General features: G+C 36.3%; 1 protein-coding gene and 1 long non-coding RNA gene across 4 annotated transcripts in view; one reads left to right on the forward strand and one right to left on the reverse strand.

The window, feature by feature from the left end:
- The window catches only part of LOC135219438 (uncharacterized), a 208948-nt gene that overhangs the window by 96635 nt on the left and 93352 nt on the right, over positions 1-18961 (reverse strand). The gene's annotated exons all lie outside the window — the stretch shown is intronic.
- Positions 1342-3004, forward strand: LOC135219439 (uncharacterized). Its single transcript, XR_010315438.1, has 4 exons — positions 1342-2252; positions 2386-2460; positions 2596-2688; positions 2815-3004. It is a non-coding gene; the product is annotated as an uncharacterized LOC135219439 (long non-coding RNA).

The raw sequence follows: 18961 nt of genomic DNA on the forward strand, positions 1-18961 counted from the left end.
TTACGACGTTTTGTTATGCTTTTTAACGATACCTCATATGCAGAACTAGTTTTTGAGCGGAGGGTGCATAAATTAATTAACGCTATTAAACTGTATGGTAAATTGAGGAACCGAACAACGACCTCGGACGGTCGAGGACGCCAAGCGTAACAATACGAAAGGACGCCACTTCAATCGCGTGCCTGCCTGCATTCCACTAGGTTGTGTGCTGAGACGTTGCTGAAATTCCTTGCCATTTTCGCAAATTTACAATGGCTCCTAAACGCCAAAGTACTTCCTCCGATGATAGTTCATCCAAGAAGAGAAGGTCATCACGATGGAGGGTCAAATATGACGTGATAAAGCGTTCGGAGAAGGGAGAAACTAACACCGAAATAGGCCGTTCTTTAGGCTTGAGCAGGACCACGGTGGTAACCATTGTGAAGGATAAGGAACGTATTCTGAAGCATGTTAAGGATGCTGCACCGATGAAGTCAACGGTGATAAACGAGAAGCAACGTAGCCAGAGCATTGTTGAAATGGAGAAATTGCTCATGATCTGGCTGGAGGACCAGAACCAGCGACGTGTTCCGGTGAGCTTAAGTGTGATCCAGGAGAAGGCTAGAGCGCTGCATGAGGCAGTAGTGAAAAAGTTTGGCAAAGGCCAGTGCTGGTGGTGAATTTTCCGCGAGTAGAGGTTGGTTTAACCGTTTTAAGGCTCGTGCAAATTTGCATAATGTGAAGCTGCAAGGTGAAGCTGCTAGTGCTGATAGCGAAGCAGCAGAAAGTTTTCCAGGTGGTTTGGCTGAGATAATTAAGGATGGTGGTTACACGGCTGACCAAGTCTTTAATGTGGATGAGACTGGATTATTTTGGAAAAGAATGCCAAATCGAACGTACCTTTCCAAGGAGGAGAAGTCAGCACCTGGCCATAAAGCTGGAAAGGAGCGACTGACTTTGCTGTTTGGGGCCAATGCAAGTGGTGATTTGAAACTGAAGCCCTTGCTGGTGTATTTGGCCGAGAATCCCAGGGCTTTCAAGGGCATTTTCAAGAGTCAACTCCCTGTGATTTGGAAATCTAACAAGAAGGCGTGGGTTACCTTAATGGTCTTCGAAAGATTGGTTCAATGACCATTTCGTGCCAGCAGTGGAGCGGTATTTGACTTCGAAGGGTCTGCCTTTTAAGGCCCTCTTAGTCCTGGACAATGCCCCTGGTCACCCTTCAAATTTGAGCGACATGCATCCTAATGTGAAGGTGGTGTACCTCCCACCCAATACCACATCGCTGATACAGCCAATGGACCAGGGAGTAATTAGCTAATTTCAAGGCTTACTACCTTAGAAGGACCATACGTTTTTGCTTTGAGGGCCATAGAAGCTAACAAGGAGTTGACACTGAAGCAATTCTGGAAGGGCTACAACATTGCAGATGCAGTGAAGAACATTGCAAGTGCTTGGGACGAGGTGAAGACGACCACTTTAAATGGGGCCTGGAGGAAACTGTGTCCACAGTTTGTGCACAGTTTTGAAGGCTTTGACCAGGCAGAAGACGTCGAGACTGTGACGAGGAAGATCGTAGGGCTAAGCAAGAGGCTGCAACTAGATCTTGAACCTGATGATGTAACAGAGCTGCTGGCTTCCCATGGAGAGGAATTGTCTGCAGAGGACTTACTAGAACTTGCAACAAATGATTGAGGAAGAGGAGGCGGCACCAGAGCCAAAACCCAGGTCATTAACTGTGAAAGGCTTGTCAGAGGGTTTTACTCATCTGGAGAGAGCCTTGGCTTCTTTTGAGGCAGAAGACCCTAACGTTTCTAGGTTTGACAAAATCAAGAGAGGAATCATGGATTTGGTGACTTTCTACAAGGAGACCCTGAAGGAGAAGCAGACGAAGAGAAGTGTGCAGTCCAGGCTTGACACTTTCTTTCACAAGTCTCCAGTACCACCACCTCCCACTCCTAGTCCTGGTAAGGAATTCTGAACTGTTTTACTAATTTATGTGTTTTACATAGTGTACATATTAAAATGTGTTAATTTTTTAATGTAACAACTAAATGTAAGAGTAAATTGTAACTTCATTAATTTTCATCATTTGTAATTTTATTGCAGAAGTGGTGACAGTTCCAGATCCCCCTGTACTACCTGTGACAGTTCAGATCTCCCTGTACTACCTGTGACAGTTCCAGATCTCCCTGTACTACCTGTTACAGTTCCAGATCCCCCTGTACCTGGACCCTCTGTATCAGCCCGCCCACCTGCACGTGTACAATCAGGTAAGCAATTTCATTTTTCTCATTTTCATGTTGGAAATTGTTTACACCCTACATACATACGTACACTAACTTACATAGTGGTACAATGTGTTTGATGTTGCATAACCTTATTATTTTTTTTTTTCCATTTCAGACCCCTTTGATAGTGACAGTGACCCAGATGACCCTGAGCCTTTCCATGGTTTTGATGCCTCGCCCTATACATCAGGTAAGGAATCCCGTTAACCAAATTTGGTTATAAAATGTTTTATAAATTGCTAATAGAAATTTTTATTAAAAGTGTACATATGCTACAATTACATCCACCCTTATAATATATTTATGTACCCATCATTCTTATCAGATCTAGATGTTCCCTCATCAGTTGATACGAGTATCACCTCTCCAGAGCCCAAATCAGTTGATACAAGTAGTATCACCTCTCCCATTCCTTCAGGTAAAAGAATTCTTCATTTTTTATATTGAACATACGTATTACACACTACATATGTCAAACAGTAATAACATGTGCAGTAGTTACAGTAGTAGTAACTATCATTTTATATATTTTTTATCATTCCAGACTCCCAAGCACCTGCCCATCCCACTCCATAGCCCAGCCACCCACTCTCATGTACCATATGGCCATCCCAGTAAGCAAGCCAACCACTAGAATTTGGTAAGGACATTTTTTTTTATTAATGTTTTAATATTACATATGTAATAACCATGTTATGTATGTAACATACATACTATAATCATATGTATTACATTATCATATTCCAGACTGCATGCACCTGTGACTTACATAAACCACAGACCTCTACATAGCCTACATGTCTTCATTTTGCTGAAGGTAAGGAATTCTCAGTTGTGTTTAATGTTTGCATACGTACAATAAATTTTGTACACCTAAGTGGTTACATACTGTCCTTTAATATTAATTCTTCATTCCAGACTGCCCATCATCCTAGCCTGTGTTATCTGTGATAAAGCACACTGAAAAGTTAGGTTTGGAATGCATCCTTGATCATGAAGCTCTACACCTCCACCTCCATCTCCCACAACCTAGGTAACAGCTTTTGAGACTCACTAAAAGTTGGTAAGTTATGTAAGGAATTTCTAAATTAAGTTTTATACTACATGTTATATGTGATATTAAACACTGTATGGTGCATATTACTGTATGTAACTTACTATGCATAGAGTACTTACTGACAAAATTATTTTTTGTACATTCCAGAAACCCCTGAATGATGTAGGCTATGGGGCCACATAAGACTTTGTCCATCCAGGGTTACGTTGAATGCCAAATATAAACTAAAGGTAAGGAATTAATTAACATACATTAACTCTTTTAGTACTCTTGATATATCTACAGTAATTAAACATATGCATTCACACTTTCTGTAGTGTATATTTTGTACACTAATTTTGTTACTTTTTCCTTCCAGAACCAACATTTTTCACACAACTCCAGGTTGTTACTACAAGTGTCATCAAGGGATAACTACTACAAGTAGAAGCACCATTTTTGGATGGAAAAAAACCCTTCGGAGTATAACGTATCACATGTAACATGTAGTGTAACAAAGTATGAACAGTAAGGTTTTTACATACAGTAGTAACATATTACATGGTATGTACATAACTTTTTTTTTACAGGAATTTCCAACCAAGTTTGATTATGTACATATGTACATGTTTAAAACCACTGTACGTATGGTTACTGTATGTAACTTACTAAACATACATAACATGACTTAACTTTGATACTTTTTTGGTACATTCCAGAAAACCAGGACCCCCTCCATGATGCAGGCTATGGGGCCACATAAAACTTTGTCCAGGGTTACTACATAACATAAATAAGGTTAAGGAATTATACATAGTAGTAAACTACATTAAGTAAGTTTTATATGTACTACATCCTAAAAAAGTGACCAAGATCTCTCACATGGATAAGTGATCAAGGTCCCTCATGGAATTGGTACTGTACACTCCCTGCTGAACAGGGGGTGTAGACCAATCATTTACAATAATGCATACCAGTTGATATTAAACCACTGTATGGTGCATATTACTGTATGTAACAAAAATTACATGCATAGAGTACTTACTGACAAAATTATTTTTTGTTGTACATTCCAGAACCCCTGAATGATGTAGGCTATGGGGCCACATAAGACTTTGTCCATCCAGGGTTACGTTGAATGCCTAATTTAAACTAAAGGTAAGGAATTAATTAACATACATTAACTAAGTTTTATACTACATGTTATATATGTGATATTAAACCACTGTAGGTGCATATTACTGTATGAACTTACTATGCATAGAGTACTTACTGACATACTAATTATTTTTTGTGTACATTCCAGAACCCCCTGAATGATGTAGGCTATGGGCCACATAATACTTTGTCCATCCAGGGTTACGATGAATGCCAATTTAAACTAAAGGTAAGGAATTAATTAACACCATTACTAAGTTTTATACATATATATGTGATATTAAACCACTGTTATGGTGCATATTACTGTATGTAACTTACTATGCATAGAGTACTTACTGACATACTAATTATTTTTTGTGTAGCATTCCAGAACTGAACTGATGTAGGAATGAAGGCTATGGGGCCACATAAGACTTTGTCCTCCAGGGTAACCGATGAATTGCCATTTAAACTAAATGTAGGAATATTAAGCATGCCAAATAATTAAACTAAAGGTAAGAATTAATTAACATACATTAACTTTTTTACTCTTGATATAACTCAAAGTAAGGAATTATAAACTAAAAGTAAGGAATTAATTAACATACATTAACTCTTTTACTCTTGATATCTATAATTTACATATTGCATTCAGGACTTTGTGTAGTATTTTGTACTAATTGTGTTATACTTTTACCTTCCAGAGCTACCAGACTGGGATTTTAGTGTACTCCAGGATCTAACAAATACATACGTACTACTACGAAGTGTACAGTGCATAATATATAGTGTTTAGTGTATAATCTAACCTAAGGATTAAGTGTAGTACATTGTGCTTTTTAGTGTCACAAGAGTTTAATAAAGAATTATACCTTCAAGAACCATCCTTTGCCATTGGAATAACCACACTACACATCATGCAATCTACTTGCATGTCACACAGGTAAGGTCTCTAACTTTTTCTTAGTTTAAGGCATATTTCCAAGTGTCGTTCCGGCTTACGACGAATTTTTCGGCTTACGACGCGCCTCAAGAACGGAACCCCCGTCGTAACCCGGGGACTGCCTGTATATGGAAGTTTTTCGACTTCTTGAAGAAGGAACAAAATTATAATGATGTAAAAGTTGACCAATTCTTAGCTGGTACTTCATCTCAACCATCAAGAAAGAAATACCGTGATTCTTCTGAACAAATAAAACGGATTGTTGAAAAATACTCTTCATATAGCGATGTCATTGATTATCTGCGGGCAATAGCCATAATCTTGCTTTCTGATTTTAAATAAAACAATTTGTGGTTTGTTATACATCTATTTAATTCTCAAATATTTTCTCTCTTAAATATTTTGCCCGTGACTGTACAGTTGCTTTATTTACTGTATATTTTAAACATGTTTAGTAAATAAGAAAAATCTACATCGTTTTCTAATATCCTAAATAAAGACTAGTAAGTAATTATTTCATATATCAAAGATAAAAGGTTAAAAGCCGAAACAACCAATAAGTAATGAAACATTAACTAAGGCTGCAATCTAAATTTGTCACCAATTATAAGTCAATGAATAAATTTTATTTTCCACTTGGCCGATTGAATTTTGTTTAAGACCTTTTTTTTTATTTTCTATCAATTGTTTTCGGTGAATTGTGGACTCGATAAAGTGAGCATGTCGATGAACTGTTGTCAGTAAATTGTTGTCGGTGAATTGCTGTCGGTAAATTTGCCTAGACCCATCCTAATGATTCTTTTAAACACTTCCACACTGTTGCTGTTTACAACTTCTGGTGGCAGTTTATTCCACGTGTCACATATCTTGTATGTGAAGAAATTCCCACAATGAGATGTGTTGTATCTCTTCAGCTCTAGTTTCCATCCATTATTTCTTGTCTGGGTTTTGTTTAACGTCAATAAATTACTGTCTACTTTTGTTATGCCTTTCAGTATTTTAAATGTTTCTATTAGTTGTCCTCGCAATCATCCTGTTTCATGTTCAGGTTCTCTAGTCGTCTTTGGTAACCGATTTGCCTGATGGAAGGAATTAACTTTATGGCTCTTGCTTGTACCCCTTCTAATCTATTTATGTCCTTTCTTAGTGTTGGTGACCAAAACTATACTGCATATTCAAGATGGGGTCTAACTGCTGATGTGTAGAGCTGCAGCACCGTTTCCCTGTTTCTGTATTTGAACTTCCTCTTTATGCATCCCACTATAATTAATGTGCCTTCTTTTCAGCTTTTATGCATTGTTTTGAGGATTTTAAGTCCTTGGTAATAATAACTCCAAAGTCCTCTTCTTGTTCTACACTGTTTATGTCATTCCCAAGCAGCATGTAGTTGGCATGAGGGTTGTTTGTTCCTATTTGTAACACTACACTTATCCACATTAAAAGGCGATTGCCACCTTTTTGACCACTCTCCTATTTTTAGATCATTTATCAAACTTTATACTATTTCTGGGTCTGCTGCATTTACACCTAGTTTGGTGTCGTTTGCAAATTTAGCTATCCTGCTAGTTAATCCTTCATCAATGTCATTTATATAAATAAAAAAAAGTGGACCAAGGACAGAACTCTGAGGAAGTCCTCTTGTCAAATCTGCCCATTCTAATTCTTCACGGTTTATTACAACTGTATTTTCTATTAGTTAGCCAGTCTTCGATCCAGTCTGTTGTATCTCCTACAATTCCTAAAGCTCTAACTTTTGTCATTAGTTCCAAGAGGTTTGATAGGCAGGATCTGTTTTGTCTGAAACTGTGTTGACTGTTTAACAACAGGTTGTTTCTATCAATGTGATCCACAACTTGATCTGCAACTATGGACTCAAAAAAAATCTTACAAGGGACAGACGTTAGACAGATTGGTGCATAATTTCCTGGCTCTTCTCTTTTTTGTAAACTGGGGGCACATTACCTCGTTTTCATCCTTTGGGTGCCTTTCGTTGTTCTGCCGTTTTTCTGTAGTTTATATAGGTGAAGAACTATATCCTCTTTTAACTCTTTAATTTCTTTTGGATGAATCCCATCCGGGCCAAATTTGCACTTGTTTAGTTTGTCCATTTTGTTTTTAAGGCCTTCTGTAAAATGGAATTTTCATTATAAAATAAAATTTTATTGCATACTTACCAAACAATTATACAGCTGTAGATTCCCTACGAATGGCAGACAATAGATTCAAAACTTGCACAGTGGCGCCGCCATCGCTGATGTAGGTGACATCATCTCCCTCCACTCGAGGGAGCTACAGGTACAACTGTCCAGGTAACATCAATTCGTTCTGCCCAGCCATCCACCTGTGGGGAGGAGGGAGGGCTTTGATTAATAATTGTTCGGTAAGTATGCAATAAAATTTCATTTTATAATGAAAATTCCATTTTTATTGCAGTGTCTTACCGAACAATTATACAGCTGATTACCCATTGCAAGGATGGGGGGCTGTGGATGTAAGTTTTACTTCAAAAATAACATATGATTCTTGAAAATAAAGTATACCAAAAAGCACTATTAGTACCTGTTGTACCTTACCTTGTAAGAGAGCTACTGCAGGAGAATACTGCCTCTGGTCGGTGCTCATCTGACATAGTAGAAGGCTTGGAATATGACCAATGGGTGCCTCTACATGGAGTGGAAGATCCTCGTAGTCATGGTGTTCACTGCTGACTCAACGAAGATACAACAAAATATTGCCCTTGCCCTGGGCTAAGACCAGAAATAACCAACATGAAAAAACTGTCACCTACACCGAAATAAAAACCTTTACCCACCAAAACTAACACTAAAATGACTGGTGAGTACTCCAGGTACATTGTACCCCTAGACTTCCCTTTAACTCGTCAACCTTGGTACAAGGCGAAGCATAGGCTAACAGAGGGAGCGACCCCCTATGTCGTTTCTCCCAACACCATGCCAGCTACCGAAAGTGGACCGAGAGACTTACAATCCTCGAACACTGTCTCAATTTCTTTCAAATAATGCGTAGCAAACACAGATTTAGACCTCCAAAAGGTACTTTGGAGGATAGCGGATAGCGACAAGTTGTGTCGAAAAGTGAGGGAAGTCGCTACCGCTCAAACTTCGTGCGCTTTCACTCTCAGTAATGAAAACACGGCGTCGTTAGCTTGAGAATGTGCTTCAACAATTAACTCTCTCAGAAAAAAGGAAATAGCGTTTTTTGAGAGGGGATGAGAGGGATTTTTAACCGAGCATCACAAACGATTCGACTATTCTGCGGAGGTAATATCTTAATGCCCGCACGGGACATAAGAGTCGTTCTTCCTGGCCTATCAAGTCTGTCAGGTTTTTGAGAACAAAGTTACGTGGCCACGGATATTAAGGGTTTTCATTTTTCGCGAGAAAATTGAGTTCTACTGAGCAAACTGCGTCGCCTTGAGAAAATCCCACTTTTTTGTCCATCGCGTGTAGCTAGCTAACTCGTCTAGCTGATGCCAATGCAACTAAAAATAACGTCTTCTTGGTGAGATTCCTCATAGACGAACAAAGTAATGATTCAAAGGGAGGACCCAAATGATTTAATTAGATCGGAAAGATCACTATTCGTGGATAGGTCTAGTCCTCCGTGTTTAAAAACTGAAGCCAGCATCGCTCTGTATCCCCTGATAGTTGAAGGCGCTAAACGCTTAACGTCCCTTAAGAAAAGAAGGAAATCAGCTACAGTGGGGCCTCAATAATCGCGGGGATAGGGCCCAGAACCCCCGTGATAAATAAACACCTAAGTAAATACCCGTGTTATCCTGGTATCCCACCTAAAAAATTGCTTTAAACTGCCTACTTTCATAATTAACCCACCCAAGACCACTATTTCAAGCTTTATAACTGCCTACTTTAGTTCAAGCACCAAATATGTCTTCAACTATCACCTTAAACTAAATTCAAGACAGTTTCAAAGTTATTCTTTCCTATCTTCAATTTCCCCTTCATCAGATCAGCAAACAAAAGTATATATTACCTAACAATTCCTTTCTATTTTCATGATTTGGCTGCTGCACCAAACTAAAAGTACATTGTATATCCATTTTGTGAATGAACATATTTATGATAAAAAAAAACATGATTTACTGTAAAGATTACAGCACCCAACTATAATATTAATGTATAAACAGCAAAATACAGCAATAAAAATCTATTTTTATCTTTTGTTTACGTTTAGAATCAGCTGATGGACGTTTATTACCGAAAGAATTATTTTGGAAAACAATTTAGTTGTAAAAGAAAGGAATTTATTAACCCTCTTACGCCGGAGCGGTAAAAAAAAAATTGTCTCCCGTGTGCCGGAGGGGTTTCAGAGTGAGCGCGGAAGCGGAAAAAATATTTTTTTCAAAAAATCACAGCGCGCTTAGTTTTCAAGATTAAGAGTTAATTTTTGGCTCCTTTTTTTTGTCATTGCCTGAAGTTTAGTATGCAACCATCAGAAATGAAAAAAAATTATCATTATCATATATAAATGATATATATGATAGCGCAAAAACGAAATTTCATATAATATTGTATTCAAATCGCACTGTGCGCAAAACGGTTAAAGGTAACAAGTTACTTTTTTCGTGTAATGTACACTAATTTTTCGATCATTTGGTATAATAACACATTGTAAAACGATAAAAGCAACACAGAGAAAATATTATCACAAAATAATGCATGAATTCGTAACACGCGGACGTAAACAAATATTTATTTTCAAAATTTCACCATAAATCTAAATATTGTCCTAGAGACTTCCAATTTCTTTCAAAATGAAGACAAATGATTGAATATTACTATACTGTAAGAGTATTAGCTTACAATTGCAGTTTTCGACCATATCTGATGAGTTAAAGTTGACCGAATGTCGCATTTTTTATATATATATATTTTTTATATGCAATTATTTCGGAAATAAGAAAAGCTACAACCTTCAAATATTTTTCGTTTTATTCTACTGAAATTGCGCACATTTTCATATATAAAACTCTATGAAATGCCTAATATGAAACGGAGCAAATATTCCGAGAATGGGATGTACGTATTTCGGAGATTTGTGGCGGAGATCCGCGCGAGGTGAGGGAAGGAAAGATTTTTTTTAAAATTCACCATAAATCTAAATATTTTGCTAGAGACTTCCAATTTGTTTCAAGATGAAGATAAATGACTGAATAATTATTTACTAGACTGTAGAGTTTTTTTAGCTTACAATTGCCGTTTTTCGACCATTTCGGTAGAGTCAAATTTGACCGAACGTGGTTTTTTTTCTATTTATCGTGATTTATATGCAAATATTTCAAAAATGAGAAAAACTACAACCTTCAATTATTTATTGTTGTATTCTACATGAAATTGCGCACATTTTCATATATAAAACTTTATGTAACGGCTAATTAAAAATGGAGCAAACATTACCACAATCGCATGTATGATTTTTTCGGAAGAGTTACCACGCGGACGTAAAGAAAATGTAATTTTTTTCATAAATTCACCATAAATCGAAATATTGTGCTAGAGACTTCCAATTTGTTGCAAAATGAAGGTAAATGCTTGAATATTACTAGAATATAGCATTTTAGCTTACAATTGCGTTTTTATACCATTTCGGTAGAGTCAAAGTTGACCGAAGGTTGAAATTTTGGCAATTATCGTTATTTATATGGAAATATCTCAAAACTGATAATAGCTACAACCATGGGTTGTTTTTAGTTGTATTGTTCATGAAATTGCACACTTTCCATATATAAAAACTTTATATACTGCTAATTTTGTTTTAAAATGGTGCAAACATTACCACAATCGCACGTATGATTTTTTTCGGAAGAGTTTACCCGCGCGGTACGTAAGGAAAAAGTATTTTCATAAATTCACCATAAATCAAAATATTGTGCTAGAGACTTCCAATTAGTTGCAAAATTAAGGTAAATGATTGAATATTACTAGAATATAAGCGTTTTAGCTTACAATTGCGTTTTTTGAACCATTTCGGTAGAGTCAAAGTTGACCGAAGGTTGAAATTTGCCAATTATCGTTATTTATATGAAAATATCTCAAAACTGATAAAAGCTACAATCATGAGTATTTTATTGTTGAATTCTACATAAAAATGCGCACATTTTCATATATAATACTTCATGTAACGGCTAATTTACAATGGTACAAAAATTATGTCAAAGTGACAAAATAATTTCCGAGATGTGTCACAGATACTTTTTAGTGCGACAAGAAAGAAATTCGCGCTTGCGCGCCTGCGTATCGATTGTAAACAAAACAACACCTTGATCCGTGAACTCCCAGCATCCCCCAAGGCGCGTGATTCAAAAGTTTTAGGCTGGTAGGCCTATAAGTATTTTTCCGCGAATTTAAAAAAAAAACTTTTGTAAGTCGACGTAAAATACATCCAGTCGGCACACGGGAGACAAAAAATGTCGACGTAAAATACGTCCAGTCGGCGTAAGAGGGTTAATGGAATTATTATTATTTTTAACTTTGTACATAATAATTTATGATATTATGATACAGTAATTCATATTTCATTGAGAGAGAGAGAGAGAGAGAGAGAGAAGAGGAGAGAAAGGAAGAGAGGAGAGAGAGAGAAGAACGAGAGAGAGAGAGATGGGAGAGAGGAGAGAAGGAGAGAGAGAGAGAGGCAGCTTTTAGGACGAGAGTAACTGTTTGAATAGCTTGAGAGAGCAGCTTAGGACGAGAGTACTGTTACTAGCTTAGCTCGAGAATAACATAATGAAATTTGTATTTTAAATATTATTTTTATGGTGATAAGAAATGAAACATGGATAGTGATAAGATATTCTCTTGTATACTGTTATAATATGTGATAATCATTGAGTCAACTATAAAAGTTGTATTGAAGCACAGTTTCGTAAATCACAGAAAGAATAAAAATATGGCAACACATGTACGTACCTGCAAATGTTGTAGGTACATCTTGTTTTTTTATTACGATAATAATAGATCAGTATTATAATTTTTTTCTGTAAGTGATGAGAGAGAGAGAGAGAGAATTTTGCTATTTACATTCATAGTATTTGAAAATTTGTAAATGAGTTTATCCTAAAAATGCATTTAGTCATGAAAAGAAGAAGAAAACACAGTAATTAGGGAATCTTGCTCTATGATAAAATACACGATTTCGTTAATTTTCCGGGATATACGTAGTAATTGGGCTCCACAAAAAAAGTAAGTAAAGTGATTTATGACAGAGTTTAGAGGATACGTACTTACGTAAAAATACATCGGTAGTTTGTAGAATGGTGTAACCACTATCAAATTGTGTAAAAATAGTATGTAAGAACGAGACTGTAGGTTTGGTGACTTCACGGTGGTCATACGTATTTTATTCGTGAATGAATATACATTTATGACCAAAAAATAGTTACTGTAATGCTTAGAGTACCACACTGTAATATTAATGTAATCACGTCAAAATAAAGTAATCATTGCATATTATAAACATGTAAAGTGTATTTTTGTCTTTTGAAAAATGCATTCCCCAAGGAATTATTCCTTGAAGAGGCTTTTTATTATGAAGATATGCCAATAATATACAGTAGTACCTCGAGATACGAAAGGCTCTACTTACGAAAAACTTGAGATACTAAAGCCAATGCGAAAAATTTTACTCCTCTACATACGAAAAGTTTTCAAGATACGAAAGGTTGTTGCTGTAAAGTCCCGATATTTTCCTGGACCACCGAGAACAATTTTAAAACTCCCGCACCGCCAACTGAGTAAACTTGCCACCATCCTCCCGCTCTCCCATTGGTTCCTGATGCTAGTCACCCCATAAGGTCCTGCTCTCCTATTGGTCAGCATCTACCCCTTGTGCTTTTAGTATTCTATTGGTAAAAGGATGCTGTAAATTGAAAAACTTATTCATGCAATACATTTAATAAAAAAAAACATTAGGTAAAGATAGAATAAAGAATAGAAATGAATGGTTATTATACTGTTTGGTAGTTTCATTAGTTGAAGAGAGATACTAATGACAATTTATGGCTTACTGTGTGCTAGGAAAAATGATTGCTTGGCGCTCGTTCGATACTCGTAAGACGGTTAAGAGCTGAATGTAAACAATCGATTGGAAGGTTTGTTTTTTGTTTGTTTGTGTATTAGTTAATGATTAATTAATAATTATTTGAAATGAGTATATACTGATTATTTATACATTTTATTGGCATATTCTAAGCTTTTAGCTCTTAGGTTTAGATGTCAGAATCATAGACTAGGCTACAGTAGCAACCGCTAACATAGGCTAGGCTTATTGCTAAGGGACATATGCTAAAGTCCTAATATATGCAGTAAAAATGGGGTTGAACATTACATGCAGTTGAATATTACTCAAGTATGTACAGTATTTTGCCTTTTTGGAGTCATATTTCTTCCGTTGGATCGGCGCTGTAACCCTAGAACATGTGTTTTAGGCCTGGAAATATAATTTACTGGGGTGTTTTTGGAGGGCTTGGAACGGATTAGATATTTTACATGTAAAATCTGTTCCAAGATACGAAAAAATCATGATACGAAGGCCGCCTCGGAACGGATTAATTTCATATCTCGAGGTACCACTGTATAAGATATGTGTTTTATTATGAATATATGACAATAATATTTAAGGTAAAAATGGTTTTATTACGTTTACGCTTCGTCGCCGATCGCAAACAACAATACGTTAATCTATGACAATTATCGTTTGTATGATTGCAGTGTTCAGAGAAGTTGATTACGTTATACCAAAACAATAATGAAGTTCGAATTGAAAATTAATGTTTTCCTAAATGTTATTACTACTGTAATTATACTACTACTATTAACATTTCTAAAAGGTTAAGAATGACAAAGGTGCTGTGAAGTGTAAGTTGATGTTTACATTTCTGCTGGCCGCTCAACTACAAGTTGATGTCAATGATGTGGAATTATTTCATGAATAGGCTATATATTATGAAGATATGCCAATAATATACTATAAGGTGAGAATGGTTTTATTACCTTTATTGTCAGTTAATATCATAATGTGAATCTGTTAATGCATTTGCTGGTTATCGGAACCGGACGAGGCTTAGCGCCTACCATGGACAAGCCCGAGATGCTTTGATTCATACCAGCAATATAGACTGAGAAGTGGTCCAAAGAAAAACCTGTGATTAACTGAATCCGTAATTGCTGATCCGCGACTAAGCGAGGCCCCACTGTATTTCGTTCACAGATGTTTCAGAAGAAGAGACTTTAGTCTGTCTACACCATTTTCGAAACACTCCCCATTTAGACTGGTATAGTCCGTTAGAAGAATCTCTTCTGCAGTTCGCGATAGCTTCTGCAGCTCGTCTCGAAAAACCTTTCGCTCTGATGAGACTCCTGACAGTCTGTATCCAGTCAGTGACAGAGCGGATAATCCTTGGAAGAATCTTTCGAAGTGCGGTTGTTTGAGTAGACATTTCTTTAACGGAAGAAGTCTGGGGAAGTCTATGAGCAAGTCGAGGAGATCTGGGAACCATTCTTTCCTTGGCCAGAATGGAGCGACTAGTGTCAGAGAAACATTTTTGTGGAATGACACTTTGTTCAGCACCTGTCTTATTAGGCCGAACGGGGGAAAGGCATACACTTCCAGGTCCGACCAGTCTAGTATCATTGCATCGACTGACCATGCAAGAGGGTCCGGGACTGGAGAGCAAAACAGCGGAAGGCGGTTGTTCCTCGAGGTTGCAAAGAGGTCTATCATCGGCTTTCCCCAAAGTTTCCATAGGTCTAGGCAGACCTTCGCATCGAGAGTTCATTCTAACAGCAGTACTTGATGTTGGCGACTTAGTCCGTCCGCCAACACGTTCATTTTCCCTTGAACAAATTGAGGGATCAGCGTAACTTTAAATTTTTCCGCCCACAGAAGCGGATCTTTTGCAAGGTTGTAGAGGGTGAAGCAGCGCGTTCCCCCTTATTACCTGATGTAGGAAAGTGCTATGGAGTTGTCTCCATGAACTGCTACCACCTGACCTTACCTTACAGACCTTACATCTTGTCGGGTTGCCCCAGGTCCCTCAGTGTGAGGCACCTCTAATGTCTACCAGAGAGTTGCTAGTACATCTTCCGGTATATTTTGCATCTTCCAATCTTGGATGGTCTGGGATGCAGTTTAGATATTTGTCGAGCTTATTCTTAAACACATCTACGCTCACTCCTGATATATTCCTCAGATGAGCTGCAACGCATTGAATAGACGCTGCATTATCGATGCTGGTGCGTAGTTGGATTAATGTCCTGTGTGCTTTCCTTATTTTTCCTGGTATAGTTTTGGGCACTATTAATCTACCTCTGCTTGCTCTTTCTGATATTTTTAGTTCCATGATATTTTCTGCTATTCCTTCTATCTGTTTCCATGCCTGAATTATCATGTAGCGTTCTCTTCTCCTTTCTAGACTATATAATTTTAAGAATTGTAGTCTTTCCCAGTAGTCTAGGTCCTTAACTTCTTCTATTCTAGCTGTAAAGGACCTTTGTACACTCTCTATTTGTGCAATATCCTTTTGATAGTGTGGGTACCATATCATATTGCAATATTCAAGTGGACTACGAACATATGTTTTATAAAGCATAATCATGTGTTCAGCTTTTCTTGTTTGAAGTGCCGTAACAACATTCCCATTTTGCTTTACATTTTGCCAACAGAGTTGCTATTTGATCATTGCATAACATGTTCCTATTCATCATCACACCAAGGTCTTTAACTGCTTCCTTATTTGTGATGGTCTCATTATTAGGTCCCTTCTATGCATATAGCTTTCTTTCTCTGTCTCCATAATTTATTGATTCAAATTTGATCAGAGTTAAATACCATCCTATTTACCTCTGCCCAATCATATACTTTGTTAAGGTCTCTTTGTAGAGGCGGTTCCTATCTTCATCACAAGTAATTTCTCTACTTATTCTTGTGTCGTCTGCGAAACTACTCACTACCGAATCCTTAACATTATTGTCTATGTCTTCAATCATAATAACAAACAGTATTGCAGCTAACACCGACCTTGCGGCACACCGGATATTACCTTGGCTTCATCCGATTTCTCGTCGTTTGCAATAACTATCTGTTTTGTCTGTTGTGTAAAATTCTTTTAACCATCTTCCTACTTTATCCCCACGATATTGTGTTTTCTAATTTTCTTCGCTAATATATTATGGTCTACTTTATCAAAAGCTTTGCAAAGTCTAAATAAACCACATCTGTTTCATTTTCCGCTTTTCATATTTTTGAATATGTTTTCACGGTGGACTAACAGTTGGGTTTGTGTACTTTTTCCGGGTACGAAACCATGTTGTCCTTTATTAAACAAATTATTTTTTATTAAATGTTTTTCAATAATATTTTTCTTTTTCCTTCATTAACCCATTTTCATACACTTTCATAATATGTGATGTTTAAGACTCACAGGCCTATAATTACTTGCCTCTAGTCTTGATCCACTTTTGAAAGTAGGGGTAATATATGCTAATTTGTGCTCATCATATATCTTGCCTGTATCTACACTTTGTCTTAATAATATTTGCAAGTGGCTTTGCGATAGAATGAACTACTTTCTTTAACAAAATAGCAGGAATTCCATCAGGCCCTGCAGCAGCTCCATTTTTAATTTCATTAATAGCCTGCACAATATCAGCTTCATTAATATCTATGTCAGCTAAATATTCACTATTTTCATCCTTACTCTATATCATTATCTTCATTATCTATTCTAGGGGTGAATTCTCTCTTATATCGTTCTGCCAGTATGTTGCAATTTCCTTTTTTTCATTCGTTAATCTCCCTTCAATTCTCAGAGGGCCTATTTCTATTCTTCTTTTATTCATCTTCTTCGCATATGAGTATAATAGTTTGGGGTTTTGCTTGATATTTAATAGGGTTTTTCTTCCAAGTCCCTTTTTTGTTTTTTTTTGTTTTCATTTTCTTTTGATTGTATAATCTTTTGTTCTGCATTTTGTTTCTATCTTACTTTTTAGTTCTATAACTTTCCATGCATTTTTTTCTTTTGCAAGACCTTTTTTCCACTTTCTGATTTTCTGGAACAAGATCCTTCTGTCTCTTGGTATGCATGAATGATGTTTACTTTTCTTCTTCGGTATATATTTTTTCCACTATTATCTCCATATTTTATATATATCTCCGTATTTACCCTTATGTCATCTTACGAAAATGTATCCCATCTTTGTTAATTCTTCATTAATTTCTGACCATTTTATATTTTTACTGTAGAAGTTTTATTTTCCATATCCTTCCCACTTTTTCATTTCTTGCTTATCTCTATTTTCACTTGTTTCTTTGGATTGAACTGTTAATTCTATGACATTATGGTCTGAAATACTCGCATTATAAACTATTATTTCTTTAACATAATTCATCTCGTTCACAAATACTAGGTCTAAAGTATTTTCCTTTCTTGTTGGCAGGTGATTTATTTGTTGAATGTTGTATTCTAGTAGCATATCTAATAGCTTTTCAAATTGCCTCTTATCTTCTGCACTACTATTACTCTCTTTTTTATATGTATAAGTACAACCACAATCTCCTATTCGTTCTTTCCATTCTACGAAAGGAAAGTTGAAGTCACCAGATAGGAGAATAGTCCAGTCCTTGTGATTTCTACATATATCATCCAATTTTTCAATTATTAAGTCAAACTCTTTAGTATTAGGAGGTCTAATATATTACTATGTTCATCAATTTTTCAGATTCAAATTCTACCGCTATTAGTTCACATTCTGAGTTACTATATTTCTCATATATTTTTCCTTGTTTTTGTCTTTCCCATATATTGCGGTTCCCCCTTGATTCCTATTTTTTCTATCTGATCTATAAGTTTGGAACCCTTTTATTTGTCATCATTCCCAGTCTCTTGGGAATACCAGGTTTCACTTATATTCATTATATCTATTTTCTTTTCATTTTGGGGTTAGTTCTTCTAAGTACTCTATTTTTCTTTTTGAGTTACTCGTAACTAAACCCTGCGCATCATCACTATGATGGATTGCGTGTTTTCTCCTTCATTTAATACTGATAGTAATAAGGATTTTCCCATGTCTCTTTCCCTGTCTGGTATGTTGTTCTTTTTTTCATTTCCAGAAATTCTGACATTAAAAAATCCAACTTTTTCCATAATATTTGATCTTCCTTCATCATAATTGTATTAATTTTGTGTATGTCTGCAATCTGCAATTTTTCTTTCTGCAATATCCTCTTGCATAATAAATACAGTTATTATCTCTTGAGTAGAATTTCGGAGCTGATGCTTTGAAATTTTTTGCTGACACCTCTGCATATCTCATTGGTGGTTTGCTTTTCTCTTTTACCTGATATTCTTGATTTCTCTCTTTATTTGTTTCTTTCTTATTTTGGATTTTATTACTTGGTTGGTTATTATTTGATTATGATTCATGGCTACAGGGTGCATATATTTGCATTTTTTGTCGAACTTACATCCTTTTCCTTCTTTAGGTTTTTACATATTTTTGGATGCAGATCTCTGCAATCATCCCCATATCCATCTAA

The sequence above is a fragment of the Macrobrachium nipponense genome, chromosome 1, assembly GCF_015104395.2.
Source record: "Macrobrachium nipponense isolate FS-2020 chromosome 1, ASM1510439v2, whole genome shotgun sequence".
In the NCBI taxonomy this organism is placed as follows: Eukaryota; Metazoa; Arthropoda; class Malacostraca; order Decapoda; family Palaemonidae; genus Macrobrachium; species Macrobrachium nipponense.